General features: G+C 34.5%; 1 protein-coding gene and 1 long non-coding RNA gene across 2 annotated transcripts in view; one reads left to right on the plus strand and one right to left on the minus strand.

Annotated features, from left to right (window-relative positions):
- LOC111433474 (probable rRNA-processing protein EBP2 homolog) overlaps positions 1-332 on the minus strand; it is a 2,918-nt gene extending 2,586 nt beyond the window's left edge. The window contains exon 1 of the mRNA XM_023070526.1: positions 123-332. The gene's annotated coding sequence lies outside the window, so the exon portion shown is untranslated. The remainder of the gene's footprint in view (positions 1-122) is intronic.
- A 6,629-nt stretch (positions 333-6,961) lies between these two features.
- On the plus strand, positions 6,962-7,797 carry LOC111433453. The gene is made up of 2 exons (XR_002708821.1): positions 6,962-7,144; positions 7,731-7,797. It is a non-coding gene; the product is annotated as an uncharacterized LOC111433453 (long non-coding RNA).
- Positions 7,798-8,754: the final 957 nt, after the last annotated feature.

Genomic DNA, 8,754 nt, shown 5'->3' on the forward strand with positions numbered 1-8,754 from the left:
AAAAAAAAAAAAAAAAAAAAAAAAAAGCAGAATTAAACAATTCCTCCATTGCTTCATAAGACAAGTTGGAATTTATGTGTTTTCAAATGAGATGAAAAGCATAGATGGAGATTGGGAGATACCAGTATAACAAGGGGGTAGAATATCAGTGTCAAAACTTCTAGGAGGGCAGCTGCAGCGGCACGAGCGGAAGAAAGACAACGCCCGTGGCAGAAGTGAACGGTAGAGAGATGTCGGCGACACTGAGCTGCTGAAACGGAGGAGGAGACGCAGTGAAGAAGAAGAAGTGGCGGGGAGCAAATTTAGGTCTTTAAGATGTGGGCTCAGTTTTGCTTTCTTTTTCGTTTTCTTTTTTCTTTTAATTAAAAGAAAAAAAGTATGCTGATTTATATTAATTTTCATAATATGTTTTAATTTAATTATTTTGAAAAATTAATTTTGTTAGAATAGAAAAACTTTTACCTTTCCATTTTCACCCTCATAAATTAATTTTATTACCAAGGTTGAAAATAAATTTATATTTTGATTTTAGTTCAACCTACCAAATGGTTTTAATATTTAAAATTTAACGTTCTATCTTTTTAACTGTTCTTATATATTTTACTCTTAAATATAGCATATTTTATTTATTTATTTATTTATTAAATCTCTTCCTTTTCTTATTAAAAAAAAAATCACATTCATAGAATACAACAATTAGTTTTGTTTTAAATATAACAATACTTTTTTTAAGAAAAAAAGCAACGGATTTGTGATTATTTGAATGTATTTTTTACGATTACTATTTTTTTTAAATGGATTTATGACTATTTTTTTTTTACTTGGTGAGCCAATAAATTTGGTTAAAGACGAAGTTTCTTTAAGAATAGTTAGTAGTTATCAAATTCTGAAACAAATTTATTAGTGTGAGTAGTTTTTAAGAAAGTTTAAGAAATTTATTAGTGTTTTTCTCTACTATAAATATTCATTAAATATATGTTTTATTCATAACGAACAAAAAACAAAAAAAAAAATTGAAAAATATAATATTTAAGATTTTATGTAGCATTTTTCTTACATGTTTATTGAGGATGATTTATGTTCTTTCAAAGAATAATTCAAGGAAAAGTTTGCTAAGCTTCCCATGACTTCATTTTAATTATATTGATGGACAAATTCTTAACCTCAACTAGTTTGCCTATATGCTACCCCCTTCGTTACCACCATTGATTGCTATCGTGCCTTGGTGATCGTTTGATGCACACTCAATGCTTGAATGTCGTAAGCCCTAGATTCGCAACTACAAGAGATTACACATGTTGCTTTGATTTGTTGTAGTTTTGATTTGGTGAGTTGTTTTGTCTGAGCAATTTTGTTTAGTTTGATATGATGTCTAGTTCAATTCGGCTGATTTGGTCTGAATTGTAACGACCTGTGAAAAAGAAAAAGTAAAAAAAAAAAATCTCAGTCGACGAAAAATTCGAGTTTTTCGGCGACCGCCAAGTTTCACAGACCCCACGCGCAACGACAGCCACACCTTGCTCAACCTTCAGCCCACGACTCCAAGAATTGATCAAAATACCTGCAAATAGAGAAAAGAACGAAGAGAGAGAGAGAGAGAGAGAGAGAGAGAGATTTCGAATAACGTTGACGATTTTCCTCGGACGAGCCCCAAACCACCCAAAAATCAATGTCAAATGCTTAGTTACCACTCCGAGAAGGATCCTTAACGAAAGCACAATAACTCAGGGTACGTCAAATGCTCAGTAACCGAGGTTGAAAAATTGGGTTTTCCTAAACGTTCTTAGATTTGTGGTTTTAGGAACTTTTGGGCCACTAAACTTCAAGGAAGGAAAGAAGGACGATAAACAGAGAGGGAAAAGGAAGAAAGAGGACCGAAATCGATAATAGAAACGCAGCAGGAAGGAGAGAGAAAACGCGCCAAAAAATCGGCCGAAGTCGGTAAGGAAGACGAGATCCACGAATCCAGGTAACTCGAACCCAAAACCCAATAGAGCAGCCCAACTTCTTTCCCCTTGGCCTTTACCTTCGACCCAACCCAACTATAGCGGCCCAAACCTCAATCCAGCCAAGAAGCCACGGTTCAGCTGAACCGACCTGAGACCAGATTCACGATCCAATCGAACGGGCTTGCAACCCAAATGCTTGCGGCCCAATCTAGTAAACCGAAGACCAACAACCAGCCTGGCCCAGTAGCCTTCTGCAGCAACCGACCCGAACCAAAGTGCGACCCGCCCCTCAACCCGACGCTCACCGCACGACGTGGCATGCTCTGCTTCTACCACGTGGCATGCAGCAGTGCAGGTGGTCCCTCGGCTCGGCTCGGCGCAAACGGCTCTGCGGCTCCTAGCGGCTATTCGGTTCAGCTCTGTATCCACTATTTCGACCCTCCCAGACCTGTTTTCGGCCCTGATTAAGGTATTTGAGGCCGTTTTAGAGCCATATTTCACATTTATTGAATTATTGGTAAATAAATTGTGAAATACTAACGGAAGGTGGTGAACGGTGTGATAGGAAAATAACCTCGACAACGTAGAAAGCAGCTTTCACGGAACGGGAGTTTACGTTTAACTAACTAGGGAGTATTTCGGCCAAGGCCAACCAAGTAAGTGGCCTTACTATAGGATAAGCTAAAGCTTGTTTGAATTATAATGATGTATGAGGATGACATTGTGTTGTGATGTGTTAAATGTACGTTATTTATGTTTCGACGTATGACGTACATGTTATATTTGATGCACTTAATGGCTTCTATGATGAGTATGATGTATGCATGACGATGTTATTAACATGATGATATTTTCCATGTTGAACATGCCTTATGATGTTGTTTGCCATATTGCATCATGTCGTTAGATCGAGATAGGACACAACCCTAAGAGTACGAAAATGATATTAATATAAATATCCACGAGCACGTGTTACATAGTGTAACCAAGAGATGAGGCTAGAGGGTTGTGTCAGAAGAGATGTATAATTGGACTTAAAAGGATCTCATGCATATTGTATGTTCATAAGCATAAGATTACTTCCCCTAGAGATGATGAGTGCGGACGCACACCGTATGATGTGCGCGAATGCGCACAGGTGCGAATGCACATAGATGAGGGTGTTCATGAGGCGCATGACACTATGGGGTTCCGCTGACCTCCGGACGTCGCTACAAATTAGCTTGACCAGAGGGTCCAGGGGGTGTGCGAGCGCCCTGGGGATTCACACTCGCACGCATCCAATTTGTCTGAGACTGGAGGCCACCCTTAAGATGATTAGAGATAGGTCCCTAATTCATGATTGCATGTGTTTGCATTAGCATGGCCCCTATAGTGCAATACTCAGGTCGTGTGCCATATTGTTTTTCAAGTAAAGGCAAGGCATCCATGTACGGTTGACGGCGGCATCGTGATCAGAGACTGTGGCGCGTCCCTAGGATAGTTGCATATTTAAAATTTCTAGTCTTGATTAGGATAGGGTGTTTGCATTTCATTTATTTAAATTATTTAATTTCTAATTGTTTTATCTTATTTTGAACTCCAGTATGATGTTTGAAACATGTAAGTCCGACAGTATTTTCTAATGTTTTAACGTATAGTTTTAAATTTTTTCGCTAATAAAGACGAATATTCTTAGAGTTATATTCTGCATTAGAGATGAACAAGAGACGTTAGTGACGATTCTAGATATGTGGAAATTTAAGGTCATTATATGATTAGACGAGCCTAAATCATTCTTTGCGACTCATTTTGGTTGGTTTAATTAAGGTTTTGTTATTGAGTTTAGACCATCATCTCCGTTGTAAGGACAATCAAATAAGTTTTTTTTTTTATTGGATGATTTAAAGAAATTTGAAGACATTTTGCCTTTTGGAGTTGAACTACCTTTTTGAATTTTTAATGTTATGTCTTAATTTCTTTGATTTTCATTTAATAGCTTTTAATATAAAGTTTTTGGTAGCTAACTTTTTCAACTTTTTTGTGTCATTCGCCCTATTTTCTTCCATTTTTAGCTATTAAAAGAAAATTTTGGTAGTTAAACTTCCATGTTATTTGGAAGACCATTTTAGTTTACTTAAAAGACTTTGCCATGCTTAAATTTGACCGATGAAATAGAATGTAATAGCCCAAAAATAAATAAACAAATAAAAATAATTATAAAAAAAATAGTTAAAATAATAAATAAATAAATAAAAATTAAAAAAGAAAAACACTTGGTAATCGATCCCTCCTCCTTCCTTCAATCTCTCACCACTCCTTCCCTAAAAATCAATTTGGTAACAAATCACTAATCTCTTTCCTGTAAAAAGTAGATTTACCAAGAATTCTTCCATCCTACTAAAACAAATAAAAAAAGAAAACAAAAGTTTAAGCAGATTAGCTCCAGAGGAGATATGTCATTTGAAGAGGTCAGTATGTTAAATCTTCCTTTTATTTTATTAAATAATATTAATTTGGTTACAATTATTTAGTTTTGAATTAGGAAATCAAAATCAATTATATTTTAGATCTACTAAATTGTTGCAATGATTTAGATCTACTGAATTCTTGCAATGATTTAGGTTGTAATTTTATATGAATTATAGGAAAAGAATATAAGCAAATGAATCGATTAAATTAAAAGCTAAGAATATAACTGTTAACTAAATCAGAAAGAAGACAAAAGAAATAAGAAAAAAATGAGATAGAGATAGAAATATAGAATACTGGAAAGAAAAATAATAATAGAAATAAAAAGGGAAGATTTGGAAGTAGGAATAGATTAACGAAATTGAATAATACCTTCTTAAAAATAATTACAGAAGAAAAGGAAAGATTGAAGAAAGATTTGTTGAACAGGATTAACAGTAAAACAGGAAATATCATAGTGCAGTGAGCTCCTTTAAATTTTGTCTAACACGAAATATCAGAATTTTACGATGGCCAATCTAAATTAGAGAAATAATTTTATAGAGTTCAAACTTGAAACTAATGTCATGAACTCATATAGGTTGACTCGGATTTCAAAGGACGGAATCGAACTTTCATTAAAGATATATTTGTAACAACGACTTAAGCTTGCCAGGTAAGTGACCTTACTGTCGGCATGATTATATTTGATGTTGACACGTGCCCTGTGGTTCGGCACGTATCATATATATTGATATGTGTGAATTGTCTGTGGATCGATATGTTTCCTATATGTTATGTTATGTTATGTTATAATATGTGGATTGTATGATAATAATTATGGTACGATGTGCTCTAGGAGATGTTTGAGATAGGATACGAGAAGGATGCACAAAACGAAATGTAACGATAGGAGTAAGATACGTTCATGAAACGTTGGAGTTAGGTTACATACCGGAGTGCTATGGATAGGAGAGATTGATGAAAGAATACGGTTAGGTTATGGGTAGAAAAGGATAGGTTTGTGATAGATTGATGGAACGATAGCATTAGAGTACGTTCTTGTGACGATATGACTAAGGTACATCACGTAATGATATGTCTGTGATAGGTATAAGAACGTTAAGGCTATGGTAAGTTAGAGAACGATATGACTATGAAGTGTTTACGTTATTGACTTGGTTATGATATGATACATTGTATGCTAGATTATGGTGCTTAAGTACGAAATCATGTGAACGTGAATATGTTATTTATACTGCTTAGTTGATGTGATATGAATGCATGTGACGATGTGTGGCCCTTGTACGATTATGGCTTGTTGTATGAGTATTGAAATGTAACTGAATGAATTGTATGACATGAAATACGGTAAATTGCATGATACTTAACCCCGCTAGGAATATGTATGATATGTAACGAAATGAGAATGAGAATGACACGTAAGCATGAAAACGTGACACGGGATTATGTTCATTAAATGATGACTGTAGGACTACGGGACCTCATGCATATTGTGTGATCATGCATTTGGGGGGATACCCCTATCCCATCACGAGGGTACGGACGCGTACATCCAAATGGCAGGACAACGATCGTTATGCCCTGCATAACGCTGCCGTGACGGTTTTAGTTTTAACGGGTCTCGATGGGCCCCTAGAGCATGCCCACCGGCTAGGGACAGTGGCCCAGTGGTGTGCGAACTAGCTGGTGAGCCCATACTCGCACGTATGGGCTGCGTGTAGACTATATGGTACACATCCACGATTACCTGTTAGGATTACACCGTAGGGAAAACGAAACGAAATGAAATGAAATGAAACGAAACGAAATGAAAGATAGGTCCCTTCATTTCATTGCATGTGATTGTTGCATTTAACCTCAATAGGGGGGTCACTTACTGAGTATTTCTTTAAATACTCATGCTATGTTCTACTACATTTTTTAGGTTAAGGCAAGGCATTCCTGTACGGCTGACGATGACATCGCAACTCAAGATCATGGCACATGCATAGGATAGTGACATTTATTTTCTTAGACTTAGGATAGAATAGGATGTTTTAAACTTAAACGCTTATTTATTTTATTTCAAGTCTTTTGTTGTGTCGTTTTAAAGATGTTTTCGAAACACGTAAGTCCATGACTGTGTTTTAAGTTAAAGGTTATGTTTTATGGAATTTAAATGAAGTCTTCCGCATTCAATGTTTATGATACGTATACAGTAGTGACCTTAAATTAAGTAGAAAATTTTGGGTCGTTACATAGAAGGTTGCATTTTGAAAAACACTTTAAAGCATTTTACTAGAAACACTTTAAAATATTTTACCTTTGGTAGCTGAACTACCCTCTTAGAATTTTGATATTACATGCCTGATTTTCTTTCATACTCCTTTAATAGCTTTTAATACCAAATTCCTGGTAGTTGATCTACCATTTTGGACTTTTGATGTCATAGGCTATATTTTCTTCCAATTTTATTTAATAGCTTTTAATATAAAGTCTTGAGTCGTTGAACTACCCTTTTACTTAGAAGACCTAGCTTATTTAAAGGTTTGAAATGCTCAAGTTGAATTGGGGTTTCAAAAATATGATAATATGTTGTCAAAGTGTTTTGTGCTTCTTTTGCAGAAATTCAATGACATATTTGTATATGAAGATGCATTTCTAGGGTTACTTCTCTAAGAGGAATTAAACACCAAATTGGGTTTATGCTTCAGGCAACTCTCCTAGATAATGCTTACACGACCAATCCCACCGAGACTAAGGTAATTCAAAGGCAAGTAGAAGAACTTATATATAAAAATTATGTCGTTTCTTTTTTCGCCCAATGTCCCTACTAATCTATTTTCAAAAAAAGATTATAAAAGTGGTAAACGACTTTAAAACAAAGTTTGGGCTTTATAAATGGTTTGCTATGTCTTCTGCCTTACAAATACACCAATTACTTTTATGAGGCTAATATATTGATTTTTTTTCTTTTTTTTTTTTGTTATATATCTTGATGATATCAGTGTTTACTCAAAATGTTTTGATAATCATATTTTGTAAGTCAAGACAATTTTGTTTAAACTTAGAGAGAAAAAAAATTTATCCTAACTTCAAAAAAAATTAGCGAAGTAAAAGGAGAGAGGGAGAGAGATTCACTCAAATTTGCTGAAGACTCGATATCCTATTTTCATTCCGTTGAACGGTTTAAATAACAAATCTAATTACAAAAATAGAAAAACCAATTATACAGAAATTAGACGAAGACTTCGCCCAAATTGTCACCTAGAATTACGCTTTTCCATTAGCGTGAATTCATATGTTTTTAGAAAACCTAACTAAATAAGTCATGGCTTTTATTAACAGCTTTTGTCTAGACCAAACCAACTTCGTAGGATTCTTAACGGGAAATAATGGAGTGCAAGTTGATGAAGAAAAAGTGAAGGCCATCCTAGAGTGGCAAAACTCACGTATGCAACCGAGGTAAGATCCTTTCATAGTTTGACTAGCTTTTATAGGAGATATATTAAGGATTTTAGTAGCATAGTGTCCTCGTTAAATGAACTTGTTAAGAAAAATATGAAATTCAAATGGTAGGAAAATTAAGAAAACACCTTCAATGAATTAAAAGATAAATGATCAAATGCACCTTGTCTTCATTTACCTTTTAAATTTTAATATGATGCAAATGGGATAGGTATAGGAGCTATTTTAACTCAAGATAAAAGGTTAAACATATTCTTTGGTGAGAAGCTTAAGAGAATACAAAGCCATCTATTCGACTTATGTCAAAGAACTATATACACTTTTGAGGGCTTTGCACCTTTAGAAATATTATTTGTGGCCAAAAGAATTTTTATAGATGATGAAAGTTTGAAGCACCATAAAAGCCAAACAAAACTAAACCAGAGGGATTTTAAATGGGTGGAATTCGTTACAAATAATAATAAAAAAAAAAAAAGTGAGTAGTCAATGCATTATCAAGAAAAAAAAAAGTTGATCTTTGGACAAATTCTTTTACAGAGGGATGATATAAATCCAACAAATTTATTGAGTCGAAGGAGCCATTACAACAACTAAGCCAGAAAATTCAAGAGACTTGTACGTTACATCTTCAAAGCTAGTCAATGGACAATAAGAGATAATGATTTTTTTAGCCCAACTTTCTAATAATGTTAGTATAACAAGTCAAGAAGAGAATGATATAAGAGTGGCACGAAAAATTGATAAGAATCAAAAGTGGAGCATGGAGTTGCAATAAATAACACTTAGACTATTGGAAGACATTTGTAGTTGAACTAAGATTTTGGATTTTTGAGATGACAGACCTTATTTTCTTCAATTTTTATTTAATAGTTTTTAATACAAAGTCTTTGGTAGTTGAAGTACC

This window comes from Cucurbita moschata, unplaced genomic scaffold (genome assembly GCF_002738365.1).
Source record: "Cucurbita moschata cultivar Rifu unplaced genomic scaffold, Cmos_1.0 Cmo_Scf00042, whole genome shotgun sequence".
NCBI classification, from domain to species: Eukaryota; Viridiplantae; Streptophyta; class Magnoliopsida; order Cucurbitales; family Cucurbitaceae; genus Cucurbita; species Cucurbita moschata.